General features: G+C 37.9%; 1 long non-coding RNA gene across 2 annotated transcripts in view; it reads right to left on the minus strand.

Moving 5' to 3' along the window:
• LOC141569653 (uncharacterized) overlaps nucleotides 1-13,674 on the minus strand; it is a 106,891-nt gene that overhangs the window by 74,561 nt on the left and 18,656 nt on the right. The window lies entirely within an intron of this gene.

The following is a 13,674-nucleotide window of genomic DNA, read 5'->3' on the forward strand; positions in this document are numbered from 1 at the left end:
ACTCAAACTACACATTTTCTAAAGCTCAAGATTTCAACTTTTCACTGTAAGAATGATGACATAAGGGAATGGATTAGAATGTCCAAGACTATTTCCCCTGTAACAGAAAGGTAATGAATATGTCTTTATCTTGGCCTTCGAGATTAAAAAACAGGTACTATATAACTGAATTTCCCAATAGCTCATGACTCCTTGGCTTTTGGGATCTATTATTCAGAAGATCAGTCTCCTCTGAATTTCACCAGAGGCATTATTCAGGTATGTGAAGTAACAAACAACATAGCAAATATATTTGCATAGTTTCTATGAGATTTGCATGCTCTTCCATAAACTATAGTCTGTTTTTTAAAAAAAAGTAAAAGCTAGTTTCTGAAACTCATATGAGCATGCCATTTTTCTTAGTTCTGCCCAATTTCAATTAACTTGTACCTGATACCACTGTCACCAACATGGAGCACTACCCCAGAGATAAAGAAGAATCAGAGAGAAGCAAACCTGTAAGACTTTATCCTGGGTGAGCCCTCAGCATACTGGTCTAGGAAAGGCTGAGTAAGTCCATACCGTGTTTCTTTCCCTGGAAATAAGACCTAGCCGGACAATCAACTCTAATGCATATTTTGGAGCAAAAATTAACATAAGATCGGGTCTTATTCTACTATAAGACCCGGTCTTATACAATATAATACCGGGTCTTATATTAAGTTTTGCTCCAAAAGACACATTAGAGCTGACTGTCCGGCTAGGTCTTATTTTCAGGGAAACATGGTGCCTAGGCACATTCTGGTTGGAAAACCTAGGAGGAATAAAGGAGAGAGGACACAAAGCAGTGTAAAAGGTCATACAAGCAATAATCTGTGGCCTCAAGCTGGAATCAGAACTCTCCCAAGTCCTCAAATTCACATGCCCTCAAGCAGACAGGGGCTTAAACTGTAAAGTATGCAAGGCGTGGCCCTACCCTCCTCCCATTATCCCTCATTGTCCATCTTCCCCAAATCTAGTCATAGGAGTTGCTAATAAATGACCCTTTAGAGCTGGCGGGGTGGCTCAGGCGGTTAGAGCTCCATGCTCCTAACTCCGAAGGCTGCCAGTTCGATTCCCACATGGGCCACTGGGCTCTCAACCACAAGGTTGCCAGTTCAATTCCTCAAGTCCCACAAGGGATGGTGGGCAGCACCCCCTGCAACTAAAATTGAACACGGCACCTTGAACTGAGCTGCCGCTCAGCTCCCCGATGGCCCAGTTGGTTGAAGCGCTTCCTCTCAAACACAAGGTTGCCGGTTCGACTCCCGCAAGGGATGGTGGGCTGTGCCCCCTGCAACTGGCAACACAACTGGACCTGGAGCTGAGCTGCGCCCTCCACAACTAAGACTGAAAGGACAACAACTTGAAGCTGAACAGCACCCTCCACAACTAAGATTGAAAGGACAACAAATTGACTTAAAAAAAATGACCCTTTACATGGTATTGTATCAAACCCCCTCTCAGAGAAGTTCATGTTTTAATAAGAAATATCAAAGAGGGCAGCCGGATAGCTCAGTTGGTTAGCGCGCAGAGCTCTTACCAGGGTTGCTGGTTTGATTCCCATGTGGGCCAGTGAGCTGCCCCCTCCACAACTAGTTTGAAGATAACGAGCTGCTGAGCTGCCAGAGGGGTAGCCGGAGGGCTCAGTTGGTTAGAACAGGAGCTCTTAACAATAAGGTTACTGGTTCAATTCCCACATGGAATGGTGGGCTGCACTCCCTGCAACTAAGATTGAAAATGGTGACTGGACTTGGAGCTGAGCTGCACCCTCCATAACTAGATTGAGGACATCGACTTGACTTGGAGCTGATGGGTCATGGAAAAACACACTATTCCCCAATATTCCCCAATAAAAATTAAAATAATAATAATAAAATTATAAGAAGGAGAAGAACAAGAAATATCAAAGATCCTTAAGACACCAAGAAGAAAGTACTGAAAAGAGTACTGTGGGGACTCCAGGAGGTGAGAGATAAATTCCCAGGTCACTTTTCCCTGTTCCTTCCCACCTCATGGGCAGCACCAAACAGGCTACCGGACAACCAACTGTATTCATTGATTATTTCTCTGCTACTGTAGAGGTCCCCTGGTGAGCTTCCCGCCCCACCGCCCCCCACTCAAAATTAGTCAGGGTGGGCCACATTGTGATAATGGGCACTTGTATCCTCAACCTAGGGTTCAAGTTCAGCACCGAAGCACAGAGCAGAGCCTCCTCAAACCAGTCCTCTACTGTCCCTGTCTAAAGAAAGAAACACAACACATTTATCAATTCTTAGAACTATCTGACCCAACACCAATCCAGGGCATCCTTAAACAGTTCCAGAATTAGAATCAGCATCTGTACCTAGAAGCTGCAAAGACAAAATGGAAGTTTTGATTGTCCTTTGGGACATTATTTAGATCTAAGTGACCTGAAAGAGGCACACTGCACATAAAACCAACTAGAATCATTAGGGACAATTCCTACCATTATTAATAGCCAACACTCACTAGACGGGGGGGGGGGGGGGGGAGTCCTGTCCAAAAAAAGGGCGGGGTGTGCAAAGGTTATAGGAATTTCCCATTATTGCATAAATAATATAAGTAACCTCAGGCTTCAGTTTCATCACTTATAACTTGGAGAATTCACAGGTTATCTAGGGGTGATTTCAACTTACATATTCGACCTCTGGGTCTAATTCTAAATGGTGGTAACCCACCCCACCCATCTTCCCTTACCACCTGCCCAAGAGAGACAAAACTCACAATGAAACAAAGAAAAAAGAAGACAAAAGAAGGACAAAGAGAATTCATGATATAGCTTATGCATAAACCACAGATGGTGGGTACAGATATTTTAAAGAGAAAGACATCATAAAAAAAGAAGAGGGGCTAGCCGGTTAGCTCAGTTGGTTAGAGCATGGTGCCGGTTCAATCCCCACATGAGCTGTGCCCTCCATAAAAAGAAAAGAGGGAACAAAAGGAAAAAGCCCCCTACCCCCATGGCAGAGACTTCACAAGGCACAAGGGATAAACACGGGCATACAAGAGGCCTTCTTATCCCTCAATAAAAGGGCTGGACTGTTTTTATAACCATCTGCCCTTTTACTATGTCTAGTCTCTCAGTCCTCAATGTCAACTACCCTAAGAATATGTGTGAGGGTGATTAAAAGTCCTCGAAGAATATGCTAAATATGTACTTCAACTCCCTTTCCACTTTCTCCCTTTGTCATCCCCCCCTGGAAAAAAACCCACTCCCTATCCTTAAATTGAATTCTTTGTCTGCACCTTATCTGTGCCCATTCAGTGAACAGTGATGGAAGAAAAACACACCTACAGAGATGGAAGACAAATACACTTACACCGACACTCACTTTAATCATGGCCACCAACCTCACTCAAGAGGGCCCTGAGTGATGTGTGATCATCATGATACATTTTGCTGATCCAATCACACTTAGATTTTCCCAAATGATTATTTAATCCCCTTTACTCTCCTCAAGTCTCTAATGCCTCCTCACCCATCTTCACTCTCAGCTCCCTATTTCACTGAAATACTACATGCAACCATGATAGACTTTTCCACAAGCCCCCACCATCACATCTGTACTGTCTACATTTGTGCCCGTATCACTCATGGTAGGCTAGCTAATGATATATAACAATGATAACCTAAGACAACAAAGAACACTAGTTGTCTATATTGGGTCAGCTAGGGGCTCTGCTCTACAATATCCTTACTCAGGGATGCAGGCTGATGAGCAGCCAGTTTGTGAAACATAACCAGTCACTGTGGCAGAGGGAATAACTTTTGAAGATCTTCATGCTAACAATTAAATGCCATAACACAGAAATGGTGGTGTAGCTTAACGTAAGACACTTAGCCACAACCAGTTACATGACCCCACCAAGCCACTAAGGGCCAGGAAGTACAATCCCACCATGTGTCCAGAAGGCAGAGAGTGGAACATATTTGGCATTAGTGCTAATGACTTCCAGTGTGCCCACATACTCTGCCTTCTCTCTTACGAATATACTGAACTCCTAGGTAAGGCCAACCCATTCATATACTAGATCCTTCTTGCCTCCTCAAAGACATCAATTCTGTAACTTTCCCCACTGTCGCCCAGGTCATAAATGTTTCTCTCTACAAGATCATTATTATCAGCATATAAACATCAATCATTACAATTACTCAATTTCTCCCACATTAAAAACAAAAACGAGAACCTTGACCTCATGTCCCCTTCCAGCCAGAGCCCCACTTCTGTTCCCATTTACAAGCAAACCTCCTTCAGTCGTTATTCTAGCTCTAATTCCCCTCCCCCCACACTCTCTTGGTTGAACTCACTGCAATGAAGTGTGTGGCCTCCCCACCATCCTTCACCAAAACAGTGCTTGTCAAGGTCTCCTATGACCTCCATATTGCTACAGTCAATGGTAAACTTTCCGTCCTTCTCTTATCCACACTATGAGCCTCATTTGATGCAATTGAACACTACTCTTCTTGAAACACTTTTCATACTTGATTCCCAAGACACTAGGTGTTCTTGGTTCTCCTACCTTCCTGACCACAGCTACTCAGTCTTTTTTGCTCCTTCTATGCTGTTTATTATAAAACGTAGGGTGTCCCAGGGCTCAGTGGTCAGCTGGCTCCTCCTCTGTTCTAGAACTCCTTCCCTTTGTGGCCTCATTTGAGCTCATGATTTTGAGTGCCACCTATGCACTAATGACTCCCAAACACGTCCAGCTTTAGCCTGGATGGCTAAACTGAGAAATACTCAGCTATTCAATAGAGTATGCAATATTGTCCCTTGGATATTGTCTTAGTCTTTTCGGGCTGCTGTAACAAAAACACCATAAACTGGATGGCTTAAAAACAAACACTTCTCAGTTCTGGAAGCTGGAAAGTCCAAAATCATACGCGTCGACAGATTGGGTGCCTGGTGAGGGCCCACTTTCTCATTGAAAATCACCTTTTCACTGTAACCTCACTTGGCAAAAGGAATCGAGAAGCTCTCTGGGGCCTCTTTTTATAAAGACACTAATCCCATTCAAAGCATGCCCTCATGACCTAATCACCTCCCAAAGGCTCTACCTCCTAATACCATCACATTGGGAGTTAGGATTTTAACATGAATTTTGGAAGGACACATTCAGTTCATAACAGAAGTCTAATAGGTATAATAATTTTGTTAAGAAATGAATGACGAGTATAAAAATGGTCTAATCCAATCCCTCCTTTTAGAAGTAAAGAACCCAAGTCTTCCAGAAATAAACTAAATTCCTAAAGGTTGGAAAGATGTGTGAACTCTGGTCACCTGATGCTTTTCTAGCCACCTCTCCACCTCTGCTAAAAGAATAATGCTGCGTGTCATCATAGTTGCAAAAATAAAGGAGGGGAGAGTAAAACAAATACAGTAAATTCAAATCATAACAAAAACTAAAATACAGTAAAAGAGTAACAAACTTAAGTATGCTCCTAGTAAAGTTAAAATGGAAAACAACTAGAGTAAGAAGGAAGCAAGCCATAAAACCCTAGTAAACTATTAACTCACTGGTTTGTGGCATTTTCAGGTAATTCTAGTATGAAGTCAACTGCATTCACAAGACATTCCATCCACAGTCTGAATACCAGAAAGGAATGTTGTCAAAATAGGTGGTTTGGGTCTCTGGAGCTAGTCAATTAGTAAGAAGGCTTTGGGAGATGTAGCAATCCTCAGAGAGGTTTTTCACAAGTAGGGCTGCCAAATGATCACCTCACTATTGAGTCGTACATTTAAACTTTTATTTTTTAAATTTCCCAGCAATATGACATGGTTAGTTTCATAACAAGAAATACATCTCCTTTCAAATTCAAATGGACAACTTACTAAGAATTTGAAAGCTGATGAGGGAAAAAAGTAAAGCTCAGTTAACATGACTAAAGCAAAAGTCACCTAGAGTGCCATTACACATAACTTCGATTTTAAGATGGGAGCCCCCTTTCCAAACAAGTAATACTGTAGTGTAGACATATAGATAGGCAATTGTACATTTAACCATATCAAATGTAACTTAAACTAATTCACAACTTTAACTTCAACATACTTAGCTATTCTTGTCCTATGTATCCTTGTATGAAAAATGCAGCAATTGGATCAGATCATGTTCAATAACTTCCCACATTCTATTCTTTTGCAGGAGGAGCATGAGCCACATATTGAAAATCAAAAGCTTAGATAGTCTAGGACTGAAAAATAGCTTACAGATGAGGCAAGACACAGGAAGCCAACCCTGACCAGAACAGAGATTAAACTAGAGGTATGACAAGTTGTTGGTCCTCCCAGATTAGCATTAATATGCATTACCTTGTATAGACAACTTAATGAAGCTGAAAGGCAAATACTGAAAATTATGGCAACTTATACTTTCAATAACAATAAACCAGATAATCAGGGCCAAGATTCCCACTGAAGATAACTAAAGAAGCTGAACAAAGCAAAAGAAAACATCTTAAAAGGTACCAAAGAGCTATTATGATGATGAGAGACAACTCAGTACCATGTGGATGGGAGAATATAATGAGGCTGTTTTTACTAGGGGTGGTGTTTGCTTATACCCTAGGAACATGAGAGGATGAAGGTTGTTTCTGATGGCTCTGACTGAGGGAGACAAAACACAAGCTGGGACCCACCAAGAGTTAAGTCACCTCATTTTGGAATAAAAAAGTAAAGTGAACAGAAAGTAACCAGCCCTCATATGGATTTACAGCCAATCTTCTTCAAGTCATCTGGGTGGCTCAGATGATTTAGATTAAGATTGAGTCCAAAACCTAGTACCTTCAGGTATCTGACAGAGCAAAACAAAATCATCCTGCAGAGGCATAAGACGTCTTAGCTTTTTGAACAGAATATTCAGATACAAGATGACCATTTATGGAAGAAAAGATGAGTAATAATAATCAGAAACAAAAACAGAGAAAAAAACAAAAGCGACTCCAGATATTAGACTTGCCAGAATTGGACTGTAAAATAATTATGCTTAATATCAAGGAGCTAAAAGCCAGAGTTAAATTCAGCAGGGTACTGGAAACATTTTTTTAATGACATAGATTTGAAAATGAACAAAATAATCCATTCGACCTCAAAATACAATTTTTTAAAAATTAGAAACTCAATGGATGAAGAAAGAATTAGTGAACTGAAAGATAAGTCAGGGGAAAAGGTATTCAGAAATAATTACAGAGAGATAAGGAAGGACAAGCCTAGTCTACTCACAGAATTGACAAATAATGAAGTGGTAGTTTTTTATTCTTTTAAAGTATTAGTTTCAGGTGTACAAGACAACATAATGATTAGACATTTACACACCTCACAAAATGATAACCCCAGCAAGTCTACTACCCATCTGACACCACAGATAGCTAATACAATACCAAAATGGTAGCTGTTTTAAGCCACTAGTTTTTAGAGTGGTTTGTGTGAGGTAATAGATAACTAAAACAGAAGGATATATAAAGGATACAATCTAAGAATATTTAACACATATTTTATTGGATAGAGAAATGAGAAAATGGGCTAGAAACAATGTAAAAATATAGTGGTTGAGTTTTCCAAAACTCCCTGAAGACATATTTCTCAGATTTCAGAAACCCTAGTAACCCCAAAAAGGGTCGATTAAAAGAAATCTATGCTTAAACATAGCATAGTAAAATGCAGAAAAATAAAGATGCAGATAAAAATCTTAAAGTAGCCAGAGAAACAAGGCAAATCACATTCAACGGGGCAATAATTAGACTGATAGCCAACTTCGCCCATGCCCCAAAACATAAATTAAAGTTGAAAGGCAATGGAATGGAATGGTATCTTCAAAGCATTAAAACAAAACAAAACCCTCTATAGAATAGTTCCAACCTAAAATTCTATATATAACCAGTGAACATATCCGAACATATCCACCAACAAAGGTGAGAAAGACACTTTTAAAACAACAAAAGTTTGAAAAAAATATCACAAGCACAACTAAACTAAAAGAAAGTGTTTGTCCAGCAAAACTAAATGCATCCAATGTATTTAAACATTAAATAACATTTCTAAGTAGCTCATCGGTCAAATAAACGAATACAAATCAGAAAATACTTTAAACTGAGTAACAGATTTACTACATACTAAACTTGTGGGGTAAAACCAAAACTACTTAGAATAAGAAATATGTTAGAAAGAAACAGCTGAAAATTACAAAGCTGAGTATGTATCAAGGCATACAAGCAAAAGAAACCCAAAGAAACGAAAATAATAATAATGAAATTAAATAGAAAACAAAAAAGTGATCAACAAAGGCATAAGTTGGCCATTTGAGAAGATTAATAAACATACCACTACATACTAAACTTGTGGGATAAAACCAAAACTACTTAGAATAAGAAATACATTAGAAAGAAACAGCTGAAAATTACAAAGCTAAGTATGTATCAAGGCATACAAGCAAAAGAAACCCAAAGAAACGAAAATAATAAGAGTGAAATTAAATAGAAAACAAAAAAGTGATCAACAAAGGCATAAATTGGCCATTTGAGAAGATTAATAAACATACCAATCCTTTAATATTGATGAATAAACAGTGACATAACTGCAGATAAAAGACAATTAAAGAACATACTTTAATCTTTATTCCAAAAAGTTTAAAACTGTGGACAAATTGGAAAAATTCACAAAGAAATACAACTTATCAAAATGGTCACAAAAAAAACGTAAAACCTGAATGGTACTTTAAGAAACTGAATTGTAATCAAGCAACTTCCCACAGTAAAAAATAAACTGCATGCCCAAATGGCTTCACCAGAAAGTTCTACCAAAAATTTAAGGAAGCAATAACACTTAACACAAGATATAAGAATGAATTACACAAACCCTGCCATAGAACAGAAGCAAAGGGAGTTTCTGTAGCTTGGAGTTTAGATTGAATCAAAACGACAAGCAGAGGGGTGGCCAGTTAGCTCAGTTGGTTTAGAGCGTGGTGCTAATAAAACCAAGGTTGCCAGTTCGATCCCCACATAGGCCACTGTGAGCTGCACCCTCAAAAAAAAAACAAAAAAACCACACAACTAGAACTGTATAAGAACTGAAAACTGTATACCAATCTCATTCATAATGACAGATGCAAAAACCATTAGAAAGTATTAGCACATCAAATCTATTGTTTTAAAAGTAGTACACCCTGATGAAACTGAATTTAAATCAGGAATCCACACTCAGTTTAAATATTTAAGTCAATCACTATAACTGACCACATTAACAGAGTAAAAAAAATCATATTCTTACCTCAACAGATATAGAAAAAGCAATATCAATTGGTGATTTTTAAAAAACTTAACAGAATGCAAATTCCTATTCTAAAAGATACCAAAAATCTATAATGAACACAATACTTAATGGTAAAACTCATTTTTTTATAAAAGGGAATGAGACAAGATGCTAACTATCATCTTCTCCACTCAACACTGCACTAGAGGTCTTGGCCATGACAATAACGCAAGAAAAATTATTAAAAAGACAGTATAATTTATACATAAGAAGATTATATTCATTAAAAAAAAGGAATCACTATTCCCCTAATTTTAAAGGTTTTACTAAGATTACTGAATACATCAAAGCTCAAAAATAAAAATTTTTATAAATCAGCAATTATTAGAAATAAAATTTGGGTCAGCCAGATGGCTCAGTTGGTTAGAGCACAAGCTCTCAACAACAAGGTTGCTGGTTCAATTCCCGCATGGGATGGTGGGCTGTGACCCTGCAACTAAAGATTGAAAATGGCGACTGGACTTGGAGCTGAGCTGCACCCTCCACAACTGGATTGAAAGACAATGACTTGCAGCTGTTGGGCCCTGGAGAAACACACTGTTCCTCAATATTCCTCAATAAAAATTTAAAAATAAATCTTTTTGGAAAATATGCCATTTTGATAACATCAAAATATTAACAAGTACATGGAAATAATCTAACAAAATATGGGCAAAATTGCTATGCAGGAAACCACATTATTGAATATGTTGAGCAAATTAAGCCAGATAGGAGAGTATATACTGTATTAACCATTTACATAAATTACAAAAACAGGCAAAACTACTTAATTTAGAGATCAATATTTAGGTAAATTAAAAAGCAAAAACGTGATTTTCATAAAGTCAGAATACTTCTGGAAGAAAAGGATAAGACTGGAAGGGTAAAGAGGGCTTCTGGGGTCCTGGCACCATGCCTTTTCTTGGCCGTGGTGGTGGATAGCTGGTGCTCCCTTACAGTACTTCTTTCAGCTGTACACTGTATTTCACAGATGTGCATACATGCATAAAAGGTTTATAAAAATCCCCAAAGCCGCAGCTAAAAAGGAGGGGGATTCACCAGTAAATGGATCTTTAAGACATAAGGAAAACTAATTAGGAACAATCACTTTGAAGAAATTTAGTAAAATGTCATTTTTTAAAAACAGTACTAACAGAGTCTCCCTAGCAAGACATCTAAAAGCATGGGTTTTAGAGTCAGAAAAGTTGGGTTTCCATCTTAGCTCCACCACTTACTAGCACTGCAGTTTTGGAAAAGATTTTTAGCGAAGTCTAGTTTTCTCTACTGCAAAATAAGAATTCCATGAACTCATGAGGATTAGAAAGCATGTATCTACAGTGTCTTGTCACATAATATAAAGTCAGTAAAACGGAAATTGCTTTTGTAATTATCTTTGCTGTATGTAACTGGAAGGTGGGTACTTTCCCATTTTTATTAGTAAATTTACAGTCTTGAACTGACATATAAAGTTCTGAGGTAGGGCATTACCAGCCATTCAGTTAATAAAAACTGACCACCAGCAACTACCTCACTTGAAATCATTATAAGATGACAAGTTTTATAGAACTCTCATTACATTTAACAGTTAATAAATATGACTACTCCAGTAGGCCACTCCAATAGTTTTTTTCTTAAAATTATAAGAAGCCCTTTTACATGTTAGATGATCACTGTATAACTTTTACATAAAAATAATCAAGTTTTCACAGGCTGAGAACATTAAGGACATATGTCACCTATCAATAATGATCATTCATTCACATTAGTCCAAATGTGTTCAAACACACAAGCATTCACTGTGGCAGTCCGAGCTGCCCACAAGATCTCTCATCCTTTTGGTACATCTTATTCCTACACATTCATAACACAAGCAACCAAGGCCATGAAAGATCCATTCGATGTGTGAGAAATAGTGTGATAAAACGGGAAAATAATGTGTCTAGGAGACAAATAGATCTGCTTGCAAATCTTGGCTCTGCCACCTCCTAATTAGGTATCCACTTTAAGCCTCAGTGTCCTGAATTGCCCAAATGGAAAAAAACCAATCTCACAGGATTATTTTATGGAAATTCTTCACTGCAGAACAGTGGGGCCATCATTCTCCTGAGTGAAGCCACCTCTTATTTCAGATATCCCATTGCACTCCACCCAACTGGACCTACTTCATCACAAAGATGTGTCCTTGCTAAGTGTCTCAAACAACGGAGCTAATTAATGAGCCATCTCCTAATATGATTTAGAATCTCAAATTCAGATGGAAGGAACTCTGAGACCACCAGACACGCAAGTTATAACCTGCTGCCTGTACCTAAACTTACATTTAAAAAATCATTTTACAGATCATCAGCACGATGCAGTTAGCTATTAATGATTTGTTAAGGGTCTAGAACAGTAATTCTCAACCCGGCTGCACATTACCATCTCATGGGTAGTTTAACACACATACACACTCATGCACATACACACACACACACACACACACACACACACGTGCACGTGCACCCATGACCCTCCTTGAATCGATTGAATCAGAAATTTGAGGTGGAGCACAGGTACCTTTATTTTGTAAAAACTTCTCCAGGTGATTCGAAGGTACAGCTAGGGTTGAGACCACCACAGTAGATGATAAAGAAGCTGTCAATACTTCTTTATCCCAAAATGGCTTCAAAAATTATGTGGCCCTTTTTCTATCCCACTAAAAATGGAAGAAACAAAAGTCAAGTAAAAGGCGCCCAAAAGATCCAGGCTGCATTTAAAGAATTTCATGATCAAGAGTCATTTGATAATGGAATTAAAAGATATAATTAACTTCACTATAGTATACTATATTTCACGTGAAAAGCATATGACTAATAAAAACAAATGGAATGACACTGCTTTCTCACAGGGCTTTGCACATTCTCGTGATTTTCTCCAAACTAAACAATGCATTAGAAAATAACTCAAAATGCAGTATTTAAAATTTTTCCATATCGCAAAGTATTCTTAATAAAGAGTACCAGAAGCATGACTTTTGTTTTTCTGTAGTTTCCATTTTGTGCAAAATATATTTCTATCCAAGTTCCAGGGATGCTTGCTTTTATTTTCCAAATTTCTCCTATAGAAAATAAGTCATTACTACAGTAATATTTACCCACCCTGATGGTATTTCCCACTTGTTTCTTCTAGGGCTTTTGCACATAGCAACCACACAAATCTCTGTTGCAAGCTGCTCATAGCACTTGAATCCTTGGCAACATCATGGAATAAATATATCTTAAACTATGGGAACATTTAGCTGAATACCATAGTTTCAAATGTCTCTAAAGTGCTATTTGTGCTGAATCTATCCCAGATGTGTCAATTCTGATGAATAGCCCATCTCCCTTTAACTTCATCCAGGTAGACTAGTGAATGCTATAGTAGAATAAGTTGGCTCATAAGTTTGCTCATTATTACTATATTTTGGAGCTAAAGACATTAATTCCCAACATGTATAACTAACCAATTGATTATTTAGTACATACGTATTTTTCTCTCCTGACAATAGTGCAAACAAATGGTATAATCTTTATCTGGATTTTGAGAATGTTCTAATCTTTTGTTAAGAACTTAGCAGCTACTATGACAGCTCTTTGAATCAATGGAATATTATTGGTGGACTGCAGTGCTCTGTCAACATATTTTACCTAGAGATAAAGTAAGTGGAAAGTAAAACAATGGATGTGATTCTTTGCATAAAGGTTCTCCTGTTTGTTGACTAATAAATGAGTGATGGATTAACACCTACCTGAGGAAAATTCATCAGTTAAGCTAGAGTCCAGATACAGAAAGGTCCTGTAAAGGGTACAATCACAGCCTCTTAAATTCTTTCAGTAATGAGGCTTATCAGCAATGAGAATTAGTTATACACATGCATGCACACACACACAAAATACGTGGATATATACGTAAACATATATATGTATATTATTTAAAATACTGGGGGTACCAAAAAAGTGTATGCAAGTGGACACTGGACAATGTTGCTCAAGCAGTGGTGTCTGGATGCTGATGGTAACCTCTGAGCACCTCTTAAATACAAGTCATGTCTGAATTTTTCAATGACATCTTTTGTTATCGGTATACTAAGTATCACAATTTTAAGTTTTCCTTTCTTAAAATGTGTATATATTTTTTGGGACCCTCTGTATATGTATACACAAATATATAAAACAAAGTATGAATATTGAATTAACTAAAATGTAAAGTAAGATTAAATCCCCCCCAAAGCCCTAATAATTTCTTTATTCTTTTTTAATGTTTACTCTAAGCCCATTTATAGTGGGAGGTGAAAGCGTTGAGCATAAGATTTTTTTTTCCAAAATGTATC

This window comes from Rhinolophus sinicus, chromosome X (genome assembly GCF_036562045.2).
Source record: "Rhinolophus sinicus isolate RSC01 chromosome X, ASM3656204v1, whole genome shotgun sequence".
In the NCBI taxonomy this organism is placed as follows: domain Eukaryota; kingdom Metazoa; phylum Chordata; class Mammalia; order Chiroptera; family Rhinolophidae; genus Rhinolophus; species Rhinolophus sinicus.